General features: G+C 41.1%; 1 protein-coding gene across 37 annotated transcripts in view; it reads right to left on the bottom strand.

The window, feature by feature from the left end:
• Positions 1–19,836, bottom strand: part of LOC310733273 (membrane-associated guanylate kinase, WW and PDZ domain-containing protein 1-like) — a 106,656-nt gene that overhangs the window by 44,047 nt on the left and 42,773 nt on the right. For 2 of the 37 annotated variants that reach the window (XM_083554363.1, XM_083554364.1), the window contains exon 1: positions 650–947. The exons of the other annotated variants lie outside the window; for them this stretch is intronic. The gene's annotated coding sequence lies outside the window, so the exon portion shown is untranslated. Of the gene's footprint in view, positions 1–649; positions 948–19,836 lie in introns of those variants that run through there. 37 annotated transcript variants of the gene reach the window in all.

Below are 19,836 nucleotides of genomic sequence, written 5' to 3'. Positions count from 1 at the left end.
ACGGTATGTTCGTTTTCAACAGAAATACTATTTAGCACAAGTACTTTTTTTCTCATATAAACAACTCGATTTTTTAGCCTTAAAAGTGCTGCTTTATTGCGATTCTTTTTAACACTGTCCAGCTGCAGACATCATTCTGTGTATATATCGTCTGGAACAGCTTTTGTCCTACGGTGTTATTCGCAGCCCAATCCAGACCTGTGGTTTCAAAACCAAATAGTATGTAATAGAAAGAAAAGTAAAAAGTGATTTTTTAGGCTGAAGTTTAGTTATTCGCTGGGGTAAACATCTATACCGCAGTTTATTTTTGAAGTGCCATGTGGAGACAGTAACGGCAACACAATTGTACACTCAGATGAAAATGTAGCAGACACCTCGACTGCCAGACATCCTGAGCTGTTGCTATGGACAACCACTAAAAAAAAAAACCCTTCTGTCCAACTTTCTAGGGGGAAACGTCAGCTGCGGAAGAAGACATGTAACTTTATGTACGTAAACAGATCTCGTCATGAGAAAACAATATATTTGTCTCGCGGTGCTCCTTGTGAAATAAACACAGTCGTGTCGTTTTGCAGGGTAGTGAGCAGGAAAGAAAATAAAATGCACCCAACGTAAGAAAATACTACTAGAAAGAAAACAGAATACCCACGTGCTGGATTTGTTGCTTCCTGAGTGACAGCTGTAGCTACATTCCGATCTTTGCTACGTCTTCGTCGTGTGTCATGAGCACGTGGAGAGCATTGAGACCAATAACAACTTGTAAATGGGCACACATGCGTCTGTACGCGATTACACGATTAACCCCCGTCTCCTGGCACCACTGAAGATCGCTGCAGAGTGTAAATGAATGCAATCAGCACGCTAGGAGCTAGCATGGAGAGAAGTAGTGAAATCAGGACGCCTTTAAAAGCAGCGGCTGGGAGCATGCAGCTGCTCTCCGGCTCCTCTGCTCTACCAGCTCCACACAAAGAAGGCAAATCAGCTTTCCACCCAGAGCGTCTATTGGTTCAGAGCTCGTGAGGGTGGGGTCACTGCCATGCACTTTGTCTATGTAAACATGACAATCATCAAGGGATGGCAAGCTTAAGTGTAAATGCCGGGCAGAGTGTGTGTGTGTGTGTGTGTGTGTGTGTGTGTGTGTGTGTGTGTGTGTGTGTGTGTGTAAAAGAGATAAGAATATAAGAAAGTAGGCAACAAAAAAAAGACAAGAAGGTGACAAAGCGTTATGGAAAGCAATCATGTAATGGCCATTTAAATCCATGTTTAATATTCACACACACACACACACACACACACACACACGCACACACACATTTCAATGGCACTATGTTGATTCTTTCCTCAATTATGAGTGTGCACATTTATCCTTGTACAGTCCTTTCGTTGACATAATTAGAAGGCACCAAATTAGTCACACACACTCGCATTATAAACAGTAAGTCTTTTCTGCTCTTTCCTGTTCTCATGTTACTGCAAATATTTCGTGTTGATATTTTTCACGCAATGACGAGGAACCTCACCCACATCTGTCTTTGCGTACACAACAAAACTCGGGCACTCAAACACACACATACACACAAAACACTGTAACGCACTGTAGCCTGGCCTAAAGGCGATACGGAAATATAGGGAAGATGTAATGGAAGGAGAAGGAAAGAAATCAATAATTTTTTTTTCTGATGAAGGAGTCTGTGTATAAACCTGGATGTGATGTTTATGTTCACAGTAGGCCTAAGTGTGTTGGATGGGCAAACTCCGGTCAAATAAAGCCCTCTGAGATCAGCTGAATCTGTGCTTCACATCGGATCGTCCTGGCTAGAATCGCTGCGTAACATGCCATGTAAACAAGTTCATGCCAACTTCGTCTGGATCGCATTTGATAATCAAATGAGCTTTCGCCAAAATCCAAGTAATACAAGCAACGGCTGAAACATCTCTCCGTGAACACGGCCCTGTTCAAACACTGTGACTGCTTCCTTCAGTGTTACAACTCCGATGCACCTTACAATTTGTTATACCACAGCAGTCTTGAAAGCTTGATTCTGATTAATTCTATCACAGATGCTCAGAAGCTCCGGCTCCACTGTTTAGATCCTGCACTGGTTCTTAAATATGATCCTTACCTCAGAATCAAGGAGGTTAAACAGAGTAAAACCATATTCAATAATTATAGATGTGAAGAGGTTTTCTGGAAGGAGTCTCCAGTATCAGTGTTTAACAGCCAGACATAAAGCCATATTTATTTTGTATCATTATTTGTTTGAACTTCTCAGTAACGCAACTGCTTTGTTGTTGTTGTTGTTTTTAAGAAAAATTGTACATGCGAAGGCAAATATTCTGCTGCAGACATCACGGCTTCCTGATGTAGGTTACCTCCTAACCTACTCTAATTATTTTCAGCTGCCCAGATGTTACAGTTGCGTGATTCGAAGCAAACTGTATGAATAGGGAAGGCATGTGATTGAGAGAACGCACTGTGTAGGTGGGAAACCAGCCAAATTCGCTAGCAGATTTAAAGACGTACAAACACATGCCTAAATGCACACTTAATAAATATTAACAGACTTCACATTTTATACATTTCAGAACAAAATAAAAAAAAGATACTGGAAAAAAAAAAAAGCATGATTTAGAGAAGACTCTGTCAGGAACATCCCTTAAGCGTATAGCCATCGCGTATAGCCGTGTTTAACCAGGGGGTCTGTGCTGCAAGTACATTTTGTTACAGTGATGGAAATCACTGCCCCCTAATTTAAAGTGTAGGAAATGTTGGCTGGCCTGGTTTTAAAATCCTGCTGCTTATTTACCACTAAAACCCCACAAGAACAGAAAAAAACCAAGCACATGGACTATAATTAGCATATGAAAGAGTTCAGGGAACTCTGGTGTGGCCTACATTCACACCTCCACTGCACTGCACTCTGGGAAACGAAGTCTTTCATGCTCCAAGTCCACTCGTGATTTTGGCACTGATTTCCAGTTGCTGGCTAATTCGGCGGGGGGCTCATTAACAGCGTGCGAATGGTGGAAATCTGACGGAGAGTTTTATGCAAGTTTGTTCCTTTTGGACATGAATTGCAACTAGCAAAACAGCTAACAAGAGCCTATGTGAACATCGAATTAATCTGCTGGAATCCAATGTAGTATCTATTTATTTCGGTGTGAAAGCGAGATCAAAATGTAAACATTATATTGCGTTTATATGAAACTACGCAACATGTCCTACCAAAATTATTGCAGGATCGGAGAAAAAGAAAGACGCCGCGACTTCATCTTGGCACAAAAACAAAACATCTTGGCTCATATTTGTGCTCCTTTTATTTGCACTATAACTCTAAATAATCCTCAATCCAAAATGTTGTATTAAATAGCGACAGTCATGCTTACACAGCGTGGGGATCGGGGCATGTTCGAGGCTCTTTCCTTGTGACAGATTGTGTAGTGCGTGGGCCTCATTGGTGATTATGTCGTGTATACAGACTTACAACAATAAACAATCGATCCCAAGCCACAGAGATATGAAAAGCACATTCAGCTCTTAACAAGAAAAGTAACCATGAAAAAAACCCATTTAAAATGACTATTATTACGTATCTATTACTAAACAAAGATAAAATGCACATACAGGATAAAATGCATATTCGGATTAAGTCAGATCTCGGACACTATTCTGCATGAAATCGAATGTTGCTGTATAAATCGGGTCAAGCTGAAACATCTAATGCAAACTTCATGCCAAACGTGTACTAAGCAAACTCTTGGCCATTTCCTCTTATCTACAACATTCGCCTATCCAAAGACGGAGCGGTAGTACCCATGAATCACTGTTACTTCTATGCAAATGCTGGTTCCTCTGAGATTTGCTGTTAGATAAGGGGAAAGAAAGCAGTGTAAGGATGAGGAGAGAGCACATTCTGCTCTGTCAATCAACACACACTGCAGAACACACACACACACACACACACACACACACACACACACACACAACAAAAAAGCCAACAACATCGAGATTATATCAGACTGCATTGTGGGAATGATCCGCCATATTGTCTGCATGAACAGTTCATTTACAAGTACGGCCATAGATATAATTAACGCGAACAATAGTGTCTATAATACGCTAACTTTCGAGAAACATACCTTTTACGCTTCATTGCTCTATATACCATAACGCACTGCGTACCTTCCATAAGCCAGTAAGAGAAATGGTGTTCCATAAGCCAGTAAGAGAATATATATATACAGTACCTCTGCTTAACCGCGGTTCGAATCTCGTGCCCCCGGTTTATCGCAAAATTGCATTTGCCACATAACTAATTGGTTTCGCTTCATTTGATCTCGAATGTAAGAAGTGAAGTATCTGCCTATAAAATTACAACATTATACAATTATATTATAAAATATAAGTGAATAGCATTTTCCGGCTCTCTCACAGATAGCACGATAGACCAATTATAGGGAATTGTTTTTATGGAGTTTTATGTTGAAATAATGACATTTACTAATAAAAAATATTAATAAATGTACTATTTTTACTCCGTTTTTCGCGGGCGGTTTTAGAACGTAACCACTGCGATAAACGAGTGATTATTGTATTTAATATAATATATATATGTCCTACTACACTTGAGATTTCTGTTTTGATGTCTGATTCGATAGCTGCAGTATCCGAGTTCTCTTCAAGGATCAGAGCTCTCTGAGTTAACGAATGTTAGCATACGTGGGTATTTTGGCAACGTTGTGATGCACTGCTGCTTCCTGAGCGCTCAAAACGTTTGTTTACTACTAGCTTCAAAGCTTTCAAAGCGGTGCCTTCGAAGACACTTGAGGCAACAAGGCATTTTACAGCCTCGACTTACATCATGCACATCGTTCGAGCATTCGATTTGTGTGGTGTGACATAATGGTGCTGATTTAAAAAAGAAAGAAAGAAAGAAAGAAAGAAAGAAAGAAAGAAAGAAAGAAAGAAAGAAAGAAAGAAAGAAAGAAAGAAAGAAAGAAAGAAAGAAAGAAAGAAAGAAAGAAAGAAAGAAAGAAAGAAAGAAAGAAAGAAAGAAAGACACTGTAACTACATTGTCACTGCTAAATCAATCAAGTCAGAAAGAGTAATTATCTGTAGGTGCAGCTCTCACAGCACGCAGACAGCTGCAAAGCAAACGTGGGTCATTCTAGCTAACTTTCCCATAGTAACAGAAAACAATGTACAGCAGAGGCTCCACATAAGAAAAGTGTGCAATATATATATATATATATATATATATATATATATATATATATATATATATCACACACACACACACACACACACACACACACACACACACACACACACACACACACACACACACACACACACACACAAAGACATTATTGTTAAAATAACTGGCAAATAACTGTCCAAAGTGTGAATATATTGTGTGAGCATCATTGTTCTCCAGCACTGCCTTAATCCTCCAGAACAAAGGTTCTTGCTCTTCCACTCCTCCATAATGACATCACAGAGCTGCTGGATGTAAGACACATGGTGCTCCTCCACCATCCACTTGAGGATGCCCCACAGGTGCTTTATAGGGTTCAAATCGGGAGACATACTTGGCCACTCCATCACCGTCACCTTCCTCATCAAGGCAGTTGTCATATTGAATGTGTTTGGGGTTGTTATTATGTTGGAAACTGCAGTTCCTCACAGTTTCTAAAAGGAGGGCTTCATGTTCTGCTTCAGAATGTCACAGTACATGTTGGAGTCCATGTTTCCCTCAATGAACCGTGGCTCTCCAGTAGCAGCAGCACTTACAGTGCGGAAAATAAGTATTTAAACACCCTGCTATTTTGCAAAGTTCTCCCACTTAGAAATCATGGAGGGGTCTGAAATTGTCATCGTAGGTGCATGTCCACTGTAAGAGATATAATCTAAAAAAAAAAATCCAGAAATCACAATGTATGATTTTTAAACTATATATTTGTATGATACAGCTGCAAATAAGTATTTGAACACCTGTCTATCAGCTAGAATTCTGACCCTTAAAGACCTGTTAGTCTGCCTTTAAAATGTCCACCTCCACTACATTTATTATCCTAAATTAGATGCACCTGTTTGAGGTCGTTAGCTGCATAAAGACACCTGTCCACCCCATACAATCAGTAAGAATCCAACTACTAACATGGCCAAGACCAAAGAGCTGTCCAAAGACACTAGAGACAAAATTGTACACCTCCACAAGGCTGGAAAGGGCTACGGGGAAATTGCCAAGCAGCTTGGTGAAAAAAGGTCCACTGTTGGAGCAATCATTAGAAAATGGAAGAAGCTAAACATGACTGTCAATCTCCCTCGGACTGGGGCTCCATGCAAGATCTCACCTCGTGGGGTCTCAATGATCCTAAGGAAGGTGAGAAATCAGCCCAGAACTACACGGGAGGAGCTGGTCAATGACCTGAAAAGAGCTGGGACCACCGTTTCCAAGGTGTTACTGTTGGTAAAACACTAAGACATCATGGTTTGAAATCATGCATGGCACGGCTTCTAGTAGTTCCTAGAATAGCAAAGTCCACTAAAGGCGGTGGAGCATTTTCACATTTAGCTCCTAAACTCTGGAATAGTCTTCCTGACAGTGTTCGGGGCTCAGATACACTCTCCCAGTTTAAGTGTAGATTAAAAACATATCTTTTTAGCAAAGCCTACACATAACACACATCACACACATCACATCACAACCTTGTGCTCCGGAATATATGATTACATGCACATTATCAACTTGTGCTGTTAATATCATGAACAGCAGCTACGCTAATTCCTCTCCACTGCTTCTCTTTCTCTCCCCATCCCGAGGCATCCTGAGGTTTGGCCAGCTCCAGTCACGTCCCACCTCGTGAAGATTATGGACCTATGGATGATCATGGAGAAGTAGATGCCGAGTGTTTAAAGGCCCTGGCATGGAGAAGCTGATGCTGGATCTATGATGATCACAAATTGTTCTGTATTGTTGAAAGATTTATGACCAAACTTTTGATGTCACCCATATGAGGATGGGTTCCCCTTTGAGTCTGGTTCCTCTCAAGGTTTCTTCCTCATATCATCTAAGGGAGTTTTTCCTTGCCACTGTCGCCACGGCTTGCTCATCAGGGACAAACGCACACCATTCACCTTCACTGTTGTTTTCTGTAAAGCTGCTTTGAGACAATGTCTGTTGTGAAAAGCGCTATACAAATAAACTTGACTTGACTTGACTTGACGGAAGGTTCCCCTGCTTAAACCAGCACATGTCCAGGCACGTCTTAAGTTTGCCAATGTCCATTTGGATGATCCAGAGGAGTCATGGGAGAAAGTCATGTGGTCAGATGAGACCAAAATAGTACTTTTGGGTCAGAATTCCACTAAACGTGTTTGGAGGGAGAAAAATGATGAGTACCATCCCAAAAACACCATCCCTACTGTGAAGCATGGGGGTGGTATCATTATGCTTTGGGGGTGTTTTTCTGTACATGGGACAGGGCGACTGCACTGTATTAAGGAGAGGATGACCGGGGCCATGTATTGCGAGATTTTGGGGAGCAACCTCCTTCCCTCAGTTAGAGCATTGAAGATGGATCGAGGCTGGGTCTTCCAACATGACAATGACCCGAAGCACACAGCCAGGATAACCAAGGAGTGGCTCTGTAAGAAGCATATCAAGGTTCTGGCGTGGCCTAGCCAGTCTCCAGACCTAAACCCAATAGAGAATCTTTGGAGGGAGCTCAAACTCCGTGTTTCTCAGCGACAAGCCAGAAACCTGACTGATCTAGAGAAGATCTGTGTGGAGTGGACCAAAATCCCTCCTGCAGTGTGTGCAAACCTGGTGAAAAACTACAGGAAACGGTTGACCTCTGTAATTGCAAACAAAGGCTACTGTACCAAATATTAACATTGACTTTCTCAGGTGTTCAAATACTTATTTGCAGCTGTATCATACAAATAAATAGTTAAAAAATCATACATTGTGATTTCTGCATATTTTTTTTTTTATTATGTCTCTCACAGTGGACATGCACCTACGATGACAATTTCAGACCCCTCCATGATTTCCAAGTGGGAGAACTTGCAAAATAGCAGGGTGTTCAAATACTTATTTTCCTCACTGTATGCAGCCCCAGACCATGACGCTACCACCACCATGCTTTACTGTAAGCAAGACACAATTTTTCTTGGTAATCATCACCAGGGCATCACCACACATGCTGGACACCATCTGAGCCAAACAAGTTTATCTTAGTCTCATCAGACTACAGGACATGGTTTCAGAAATGCATGCTTTTGGACAGGTTGTTCTCAGCAAACTGTTTGTTGGCTTTCTTGTGAGCCAGTTTAAGAAGAAGGCTTCCTTCTGGGACATTGGCCTTACAAACCGACTTTATACAGATCAGCTGATTTTCTTAAAGAAGAAAGAGAAAAAGCAAGAGGCTATAGGGAGAGGTACGGTTTGAGGTATAAGAGAAATAAACCCAGTATTTCCACTACTCTGATGTTGACGGTTTTCATATTACAGCACCACCTCACGTGATGAATAGTACATTCTCCAATTTGGTAGATATACGTTATGTTGATGTAACTTCAGCGAGTGACACTTCAAAATGACCTGCTGTTGTTATATAATTAAATGTGCAGATCGTGCCAACGCACTCCACCACACTCACCTCCGTTTGACCTCCGCTGTTCTTTTTACAGCTGCAGGGCTGAAAGACAGACGTCAACCAGGACACTTAAGAAGCACTGAACCTCCTCGGTGGACTGTCAGACCACAGTTTCCACAAAAGCTGCCAAACTATGTAGCTTAAAAGCAGCCCGCGTCTGGTGCTGTACGCTCGTTGTTTTGTTAGAAACCGGAGTCGGAGTTTTAAAAGTACAAAAAAACACGGCTTGCTTAGCGCAGAGTTGTAGTTGTCCGCTCCGAGGCAGAACTCAGGTGTGTGTGCACACTGCTCGCTTTAGCAATCAGAAACCATGGGCATTAATCAGTTTTACTGCTACATGCCTTTTTTCCAGTATCTCCAGCCCTCTTTCTAGTTTATATTACACACCACTTTCAGCAATCAAGTGCCATAGACTTCTCTAATGCCTGCTTTAATATGTCTATACAGCTTTCTATATAACCTTGTTACACCTATAGAAAGAGAACGCTAGTTCAGCCTGTGAAACATGACGCCCTTGATAACATCTGCTGAAATACACAAATGTGTCCGACCTGCAACCGTGCAGCAAAAAACGGGACTCGCTTTACTGATAGTCAAAGAGTTTTCCAATTGAGAAACAAATAATCTCTACTGGCTTACTGTCTATATTGCATTATACTACTGTAATAGGTACTTTATTAGAATGGCCTATTCTTCCATCATAAACACAAGAACTAACTAACTCAAGTAACAAACCAGGTGTATTCTTTCACGTTTAATTGTAAAATAATACCGGACAAGTTTCTGGAACGTGTCTCGGATCTCAGATTTCCACTTTATCTGTGTATATTTTCTGTCCACACCACCTCCATGTAGAGCGTCAATCCATGAAACTTCATGAAACCGAGATGAATTGTTGCTTGTTTTTTGAAACGATGTCTGCACTAAAGTACTACTTGTGACTGATTAACACAACAGCCAATAGCCAAGAGATACATGTGCATCACAATCTAAACCGACCTCAGAATGAAAAAGCGAACTATGGAAAATCCGTGCAGAGACTCAGTGGAACTGACTGAAACGGTAGAGAAGTGGTTTGAGAAGGAGAGTGTACGAAGACCAAATGTTTGAAACAACTGACTCAGCTTTGAAAAAAATGTCAAGTTGCTAAAGACACGTCTAAGGCGTGTTGTCACATAAATTGCCATTTTCCCAGCTGAGCTAATGGCTGGTATATGACCCATATGACCCATGATTCTGATTCTAAAGGGCAGGGACAAAAATATCAAAACAAAAAATTTAAAACCAATTGGGCTCACTTTAAACCACAATTTACTACAACCTAGCTGTGTTTGTATACTAATTCCCCGTCCACAACCACACACACACACACACACACACACACACACACACACACACACACACACACACACACACACACACACAAGAAACGTTTTGCAGTTACAGCTGGCTCCTCAAAGACTGCTCCCACCCTGATGGTTCACTGGCCGTGTTGAATGTATATCCATGAGGTTTTCCGATAAAAATCAAGTGCCCCGTTGCACCTGTAGAACACAAGCGTAACAATGGTGGACAGTTGACCGCGCTGCAAGGACACAGGATTGTGAATTGTTGTAAGAGAGCGCAGGAAAGCGTAAGTAAGCAGTAAAACAGCCACACGAGGCTCTATACAGAATCCCAACAGCATGTAGAGATTGGACACGTGGGCACGCATACAACACACACACACCCACACACACCACACTTAGTGAGGGGAGATGAGGTGATATCTGAAACCCTGTCGTCTGCCTGCTGTCAGCAGCTCTGGGAGCTCATTGTCTGACCAAACCAAGCCAAACATCTGTTGCTACTAACCCCCCAGTGACTACTTAATGGTGTGTGTGTGTGTGTGTGTGTGTGTGTGTGTGTGTGTGTTAGTGTATTAGTTATTGAAAGGGGGTCTGTAAGGAGAAACCACCCATATCATACATGCGTTTAGGTTCTCCTTCTGTTCTTCACAGACGTGACAAACATTACAGGAACAAAGAACCAAAAACTGAAAATGAATTCGATTCTGAATTTGAACATTTCTTACCCGGACAACAACATTATTTTCTGTACCATTGTGCTTTTGAGAAAGCATCGCCCAAATCTGAACATTCTCCCAACTGGCCTACATTTATTTTAAGAATCTGCCGTTTCCCCTACGCCTGGCTACAGGAAGATATAACGCTATGGAGATGGACTGGCTGTAGAGAACGCATTTCTCCCCCCTGTAATTCTGGGAAACACGTTCTCTGAAAATGCTTAACATCGTTATACATATAGCTTTTGTTCAAGGAACTCGGGCAATCCGAATCTGAACACACACACACACACACACACACACACACACACACACACACACACACACAGTACTTGTCTGTTTCTAACTCTCAACATTACTGGACAGACAGCATTACATCATCACATATAGGAAAGTTTCTAGAACACAAAGAAATTACTATGAGGAGGAGTACACACTTATCACAACGAAGAAAGAGAGAGGGAGAGAAAGAAGGATAGAAGGAAGAGATATGAGAAAGCATGAGGAGAAGAGAAAGAGAGAGAGAAAGCTTTCACTAAGTTGCTGAAAAATATTCACACAGGGAGAGAAGGGCTCCAGGGCCTGCAAACCAATTACTGCAACACACACACACACACACACACACACACACACACACACACAGATTGAACTCCACTTTAATGTTTGTCTACTCAAGTGCTTAGAAGCATGCTCTATGCAAACCACAACCCCCCACCCCAACACACACACACACACACACACACACACACACACACACACACACACAGGAATGCGCATCAATAACAATCCACACAAGCTGGAGTGCACCTCAAATTATGACCAAATCTATCAAGACGACATACGTTCTCCGGAACTACAAGCGCATATGGCACCAACGGTGTGATCAATAACAAACACGGTTACCTATAGCACTAAAAGCCATGAACAGATCTTACACACACACACACACACACACACACACACGGTTCAATAATAGAATAAACACGGATAAATCGGCAGCGTGTGGCAGACAAGATGCTACTATAACAAGAGGTTTTTATTCTTACGCACTAATATTGCAGAGGCATGGGGTAAAGGTGTACGTTAGAACTGAGTAGAGGTCGTCCGATTAATCGGTTTTGCTGATTAATCGGCACAGATGGTCGAATTTCTGGAACTACCGGCTATCAGCGAACATTCAGAACGATTTGCATTGTCATTATGAAAGCAGCCTCTAAAGGTGAATCACTGACGCCATATGCTGCTTGTTTTTACACGTGACACTGCGTGCTGCATGGAGAGAGCTACATTGTATTGACTATTTCAAATTTATTAATTAGATAATTGTAGGGCTGAAAGGATTCCAAAGTTTGAGATCATTTCATACTAAAACACAAAGGAAACAATGGACAGTTTTTTTTATAAACTCATTTGAAATACATTTTTATATTTGTATTTATTTTTTTTCCATTTATTCATATATTTGCATTTCGATGTAATATGACAATTAAATGCACTAAACAGGTTTCGTTTTTCACAGACATTCCTGTATGCAGTTTCAGCAATAACAATTAACATTTTTCTAAAAAGGAAACAAGTTAATTGGTCATTTTAAGAGACTCGTCTTATTTTCTCTTGTATATTTAGTATTTCTCTTGAATAAAGAAAAAGTACTACAGATTACTCGATTAATCGATGGTAGAAAACTCGTTTACTAAAATAATCGATAGCTGCAGCCCTGATATAATTATATGTATTAATTCATTTATTTCCTATTAATTTAGCACATTTTTATTTAAATTATTATAATTTTTTTAATAAAATGCAGTACTACTTTACATGGAGTGTTATGCTTTGCTTAATTCTTTTAATCCAGTATCTATTTTAAAAACTACCATCGGCTATCGGCAAGTATGAACCAGCCTGGTGAAAAAATCCATTATCGGTCGACTTCTAGAACTGAGAGTCTGGAACAATCACTAAAATGTGGCTAGTGGTTTATAAGAAACAGCTACACAACGTTGACAACCAACCAAACCAACAACAGAACTGGATGGATTATGAATTTGATGTCACGGCTGTGGAATAATTATTAATTCAGAAGCTTAAAACACCATACGTTAGTTGCCCAGAACCCAAGTGAATTGGATAAAAAGTATTAAAATTATAAGAATGCAAGGAATTCAAACAAGGAAAGGCCACACCTATTATCCATATCTAAATAAAATCCCTCAATGACACATAAACAGCAGGTTGTTGGCTAGCATTTGACTATTAACTGTGGTGTTTTCCTAACACGTTTCACATAAAAGACACGTCTGGCATACTTATTTTTCTCTCACCATGCTTTTTTCCCGCCTCATTCTCTGGTCGTCTGCCAGATTCCCACCCATCAGCCAACTCCCGTCTATAATGACAGCTACCAACCAGAGTAGGCTGACGTCTAACATGTGCAACCTCCCAAACATGTCAAGCCTGCAGTTTTTCTTTGTTTTTTGACTGCTGTTCATGCTGCGTCACAGGACAGGTTTATTCGAATTCGTCGCTTTAACGGGTTTTATTCTCCAAAATATCAACACTGAAGTGTTTGAGATTACTGTTTAGTCTGAGCCACACAGCCTGAGAGCACCAATACAGCATGTATACATGTTTACTGAACAGCAGCAATTGCTTTTAATGCAACTCGTTTAAAAACACTGCGCTTATTGCCATGTGGATTTGACTTCAGTCCACACAGAAGGAACTTGGGACCAAATTGACGAGTATATTTACGCTATCCAGCAGATGCCCCAACCCAGAGCGACTGACAGTTCTATCCTTTATACAACTAAACAGTTGAGGGTCAATGCCCTTGCTCAAGGGCCCAACAGTGGCCACTTGGTGGTGCTGGGATTGAAACTCACAACCTTCTAATCAACGTCTTCCTTCTGTACAAGGTGGACCAATTTCATATGCATTGAGCAGCTACTGCCTTATACAAATTCAACTTTCTTTTAGTGGATGAAGGTTGTGACCCAAAGGTGGCAAAAGTACACACATCCCTCACTCAAGTAGAAGTAGAGATACTCGTGTTTTAAAAGTCTCTGGTAGAAGTTGAAGAACTGACTACTACAAGTTAAAGGGCTCTGACATGTACTTCAGTAAAAAGTAGTCATTACTACTACCTGTTTTAGTGTCACACTGGTAACTGGACCTCACATCATATTAATATATTGATACAAAAGAATTTAACATTTTGTTATCTAATGAATGTATTCAGGCTGAACATCCACCATATAGAACACAAGCAGAGAAAAGATGTTGATCAGGTGATCAGGAATGTCTCTGTTCTCAGTCATGATTACATCACTGACTCCCTCTGTCTCATCCACGTTACCCACAGACTACTTGTTACCTTCTGTCTTGCTCGTTGTGAGCTTCATAAACTAGCTAAACAAATGATGAGAATGAAATGAGAAGGAAAAAAAAACATCATGTCACCAAACAGATTCAACCTAAAGTAACGAGTGCGGTTAGAAAATGTAAGAAGTAGAAAATTCAGAGATTGGAGTAAAAAATGTAATGAGTGAAAGTAAAAAGTATTTGTATTTGTATTTCAGCACTTCTCACCTCTGTTGTGACCTCGGGTGAAAGAATTTTCTAGTTTGTAGTGTAGATGGTACTGTTACAAGGATTTCGCATCCACATTTTCTATCCAATAATGGTTTCCGGTTTGAAATAAACTGCATCATTTTACAGGTGAGGACTAAAAAAGACGAGAGTGGCCACTTTTCTGTAACTCAGCACCTTTCTTTACTTCTACTAAGTGACTGTGTGTTGTGCTAGCAGGTGAGTTATACAGTATCACAGCTTCACTGTGCACTTTTTATTGGGATTTTTTTTAATCTGATCCTGAAAAACAGAATTGAAAATCAAACATAAAAACTAATTCATCTGCATAGCAACTGCTGAGTGTGTGGAAGGTCACATTGTGTGTTTTTTTCTTTCTTTGGTTGTTGATGTAAATTAAAATAAAAAAATCAATGGAAATAAAATAAAAATAATAAATAAACCCTGGTGACTCTAATAAAGCTACTTGTCCACTGGTCAATGATGAAAAAAAAAAAATAGCAGCCATAATCTTCACCTCACGGGATACTAAATTTCCAAAATGAAGCGATGTCACCATCAAAGTGAAATCGCTGCAGGCAAACTGACTACCCCTCCTCCAATCTCCCAAGAGTCCCAGCTCCCGCCAAATTCTCGCCCCTTATTGTATGTCACTTCTGACCAATCATGTTGCATTTTGAAGTTTCTCTTTTAAGGGACTATTTCTCCAGACATCCCCCCGACTCCTCTCCTGACCTTCTGCTCGGGAGGAAACATAAACCAGCCTTCTGCTGTTGGAGTTGAGTCATGAAGCAAAAACACAGGTGTACACACACACACACACACACACACACACACACACACACACACACACACACACTCCAAGCCCTCTTTCACTATCTCCATTCTCCTCTGTCTGTTTCTCTATTTCACTCCTTTTAAAGATTTACTCAGTAGAACGCTCTCCAGCTGAGCTTGTTTTGAGGGCAGCTGGATAGAAAACAACAGGATGCCAGACGCAAGCTCTTGCACACACACTCACACACACACACGCACGCACGCACACACACACACACACACACACACACACACACACACACACACACACACTCACACACACACACACACACACACACACACACACACACACACACACACACACACACACACACTCACATACAATACAGACGTTCACACCAGGCCTTTTCTTTTGGCCAGTGCTACCACATTCACAGCTGAGGCTTTTCTTTCTTCTCCAGCACTCCCTCACTCCCCTTTTTTCATTTTGTGGGTAAAAGGAGGGTGGGGGGGGTGTAATGGACAGAGAAGGGGTTCATGGGAAAAGATGCAGAAGAGCCACCAATGGTACACGACTCGAAGCTTAATGATTGACTAAGTTTACTCCAATTCACAGTTCACACATAGCTTGCTTCTCTCTCTCTCTCTCTCTCTCTCTCTCTCTCTCTCTCTCTCTCTCTCTCTCTCCCTCCCCTGCTCTCTGATGCTCTATATATCTCTCTCTCATTTAACAAAAAAAGGGAAAACGTGAACTAAGAGGGAAGAAGAGGGAGGAGCCGGCACTCAGTGTGAGAGTGAAGAGAAAGAGAGAGAGAGAGACGGAGAGAAAAAAGATGTGTGTAGATTTTCAAGCCTTCTGAAACTGAACAACAGATAAGTGTGTCAACAGATCAGCATTCAAGTACACACACAGACACACACACACACACACAAACAGTTTCTCAGTCTTAATGAAGCTCTTCGCTGCTCATCAATATCTCACAATGGGAAAAACATGGTCTAGTGATACACACATACACACACACACGCTCACGTGAAGCTTTCTCCTTTCTCCAACACGCAAGCACTAACGTGTGTGTTAAAGGCGGTTGCGAGTTGTGCTCGGACCCCTCGTGAAATTCATGCTGTATGTAAATAAAACAGAGAATTCCTGACCTCAAATTAGAGAAGACCACTCGCAACCCAGAATTCCTTAACAGAATTCCAAATGTCCTCAAAGCCACATTCAGCAAATGCAAATCAACCTGACTGTAAACAAACTAGCACTCCAAAAATAGCACTTTAGCAAACTTTGATCTGTGCGCTATTTATTTATATTTATTTATTTTTAACTAAGTCACCACCCCAGCACAATCATCACGCTGACGGTACTCTTACTCGGTGACCTTCTGAACCAGTGCCAGGATGTATTTATTGAGACTTCAACGCACTTTTGTATGTAGCTCCGGATAAGAGCGTCTGCCAAAAGGCCTCCGTGTAAATGCAAATGTACTTCTTATCTGTTAATGGTTTATACTGAATATACGAGTGTTGGCTTGAGATCCATTACTATACAGACATACAGAATTCCCTTGTTAAATCTATAACACACACTCCACAGTTAATTGCCTTGAGGTGCAATAACAGTTAAAGAAAAAAAAAACGATCTACACTACCTGCTTTTCGTGACAGAACAGGACGATAAGATTATAGGTTCTTCTTCCATCTTTTTGCATCAAACAATGTATGGGTTCATGCTGGATTTAAAACTGAATGGACTGGACCGAGAATTCGGTCGGGTTTCGGATTAGAGGATTGAGCGCCATAACTCATTTGCACGGCCTCGGATTCAAATGTTGCTTGTCGTTGAAATCGCGGCTCAGTGTCACACATTTACATAGGACATGAATGCTGATGTGTCACCTTGGAGCCTGCCAGGGCAAATGTAGGGCAAGAAAATCCTAAGTATCGCAGTTATATAAAGTTGGATAAGCTGGAAAAATAGCTTTGGTGCAACATTCTCACATCACATATTTTATTCGAAGTGATTCCTTCATTATTAGAGTAAAACAGGACTTGCTTTATGCTGTCATGTCTGTGTGTGTGTGTGTGTGTGTGTGTGTGTGTGTGTGTGTGTGTGTGTGTGTGTGTGTGTGTGTGTGTGTGTGTGTGTGTGGATCCAGCTCTCTCCCCTTCTGCCTTACACACACTCATCCTTATCCAGCTTTTGCCCATCATGGAGGCGACTATAACACTAACACACACACACACACACACACACACACACACACACACACACACACACACACACACACACACACACGCCTAAAGGCACCCGTCTCCGTTCAGTGGTTCCCGCTCTTTTCGTCACCCTTTTTCTTTCTTTTGCTCTTCATCTTTTGTATCTCTCTCTCTCTCTCTCTCTCTCTCATTTCTCCCTTAAAACCTCCACAACTGTTCATCAACTCAACACCACCACACACAAATAATCATGTATTCTTGCACTCTAGCTACACTAAAACATTACCATCTTTAAGCTAGTAGGTCAATGCAAGCAGTTTGATATTAAACCACAAAAAAATCACAAACATTTACTCAAGTATAATTGTGAAATACATATCATTTACACAAAAAAGCCCACAAGCCCAATAGTGAGCCGCTGTCCAGTTTGTAGCCCATCTACCTGAAGGTCTGACCTGTTTCGCCTTCTGAGATGCTTTTTTGCTCAGCATGATTTATAAAGGGTGTGTATTTGAGTTCCTGTAGCCTGTAGAAACAAACAAACCAGCCTTGTCTGGCACTAACAACCACACCGCAGAACCTGTATGTGCACAGTTTCCTACACTCCAGGATTGGTGGTTTGGATAAATGCACAAGCGGTTCTACAGGTGCTTCTTATAAAGGGGCTGGCGAGTGTGTCCTTCAACAGTTTCAGTTCAATAGATACATCAGAGTATCCATGGCGATATAAAAATCATTCCAAAAGAAATGTGGTAGTAGAGTGTAATAGTCAACAAACTGCACTCTTTTGCTTATCAATTATCTAATAGGAGCTGCAGTCTTGTGGTTCAGTATTGGTAATTACTGGGAGATAGACGAGGCAACAACAGATAATAAGGTATCGGGTGGGAAAATCAAACCACAGACCACATTATATAGAAATTCCACTGCTAAATAAAGGCCAGTGTAGTTTCGAATATTGTCTATAGTGCATGGTATTTGTTCCTATGTGTGCATTTTGATCCATAAAGCGCACGGTAATCTTCTTAACCATTCAACACGGTGGTGGCACTTACTCAATGACATCGAACAGCCAATAATCAATAACGCAGCACTCATGCTTGCAGCAGCGAATCCCAACGAGATCTTCAAGATCGAACAAGGGTTACAACTTACACTAGAACTACTCTGAGTACCGTTTTTCTTTTTTCCCCTGTCGGATTCACGCATCCCTGTATTACCAGCACTAATAACACAGCGCTGTCAAATGTTCCATAACATAGTTCGATTGCGTTTACGCGGCACAAACGAGTACTTTTCCTAGCGAGTACTTTTCCTCCACTTATCAGGTCTGATGAATTCGATTCCAAAGAGAGAGGAACGCATGTTTGTTAGTGTTTTGAGGAGACTGCTCAGTCTGCATGGAGTCGGTACATTCAGCTGTGTGTTTAATACCCAACCCTTCTCGCTAAGTGCCATCATGTTCATGTGTGGAAAAATGACCTCAAACCGCCATCATATTGCTGAGAAATGTAAGTACAAGTTTCATGTTGGCCCTGTTGCGCCGAAGCAAAACTGTTTAAACATCTAGCATCCTCAGTGGACACACACACACACACACACACACACACACACATGCACACACTCACACACATACCCCACACATGCAACTATAAGCAACCTCTCTCTAAGCATTAGGCCAAAGGGATGTTAAAAATAGGTCACACACACACACACACACACACACACACACACACACACACACACACACACACACACACACACACACACACACACACAGAGCACTGTGGCTTTTAAAAAGGGAAGACTAAAATAAAATAGGGATGTTATTTTTAGAATGATTCACCCCTCCATCCTGCTTTTCATTAGGAGTGTGAAAATCACCAGTGGACACAAATTAAGACATTAACTATGGTCTCTGACTATCAGAGGCACGTGTTGCACAATAGATACTGTATTTTTGTCCAATATCAAATAAAAGACAAATCTGATCCTTCATGTCCATATAACACTCCAGAATTAAAATCTGAAGGCTTAGCTGGACGTACATCAGGATTTGCATCTAAGTTTACTATGGCTGTAACTCAACATGTGATATATACCTGAACCTCCTACTGCATGTGCGCTACATGAAGGGCAAAACAAGAATTGAGAGTAAACATGAAGCAGCAGAAATGTGTACAATTAAACTGTTCTTGTGGCCTGTTTGCTGTAACCACTATCGCCAGATGAGTGTGACAAAAGCAAGTCCATGGAGGTGTTTAGGCAGGTTCCTTAAATAGCGGATTCATCGAGGTCCTTCAGCTCATATTATAAGAATAGATTAAAAATAGGGCCAAAAAATAAGCAGCCTAATTTTAAGGCTACAGTGATTACACACCTCCAAGTTTTACACCTAGTGTTGAGAGGCACAAAACTGGGCAAACATGGCCATAGTTTAGTACTTAGAATGATTATATATATATATATGGTCTTCTTACCAAAATCAGTCTAGCCAGTCTACGCTGGCCTGCTCTATAACC

The sequence above is a fragment of the Silurus aristotelis genome (genome assembly GCF_946808225.1).
Source record: "Silurus aristotelis genome assembly, chromosome: 11".
Taxonomy (NCBI): Eukaryota; Metazoa; Chordata; class Actinopteri; order Siluriformes; family Siluridae; genus Silurus; species Silurus aristotelis.
The sequence above is the reverse complement of the archived record's forward strand: the minus strand, read 5'-3'. Positions and strand labels throughout refer to the sequence as shown.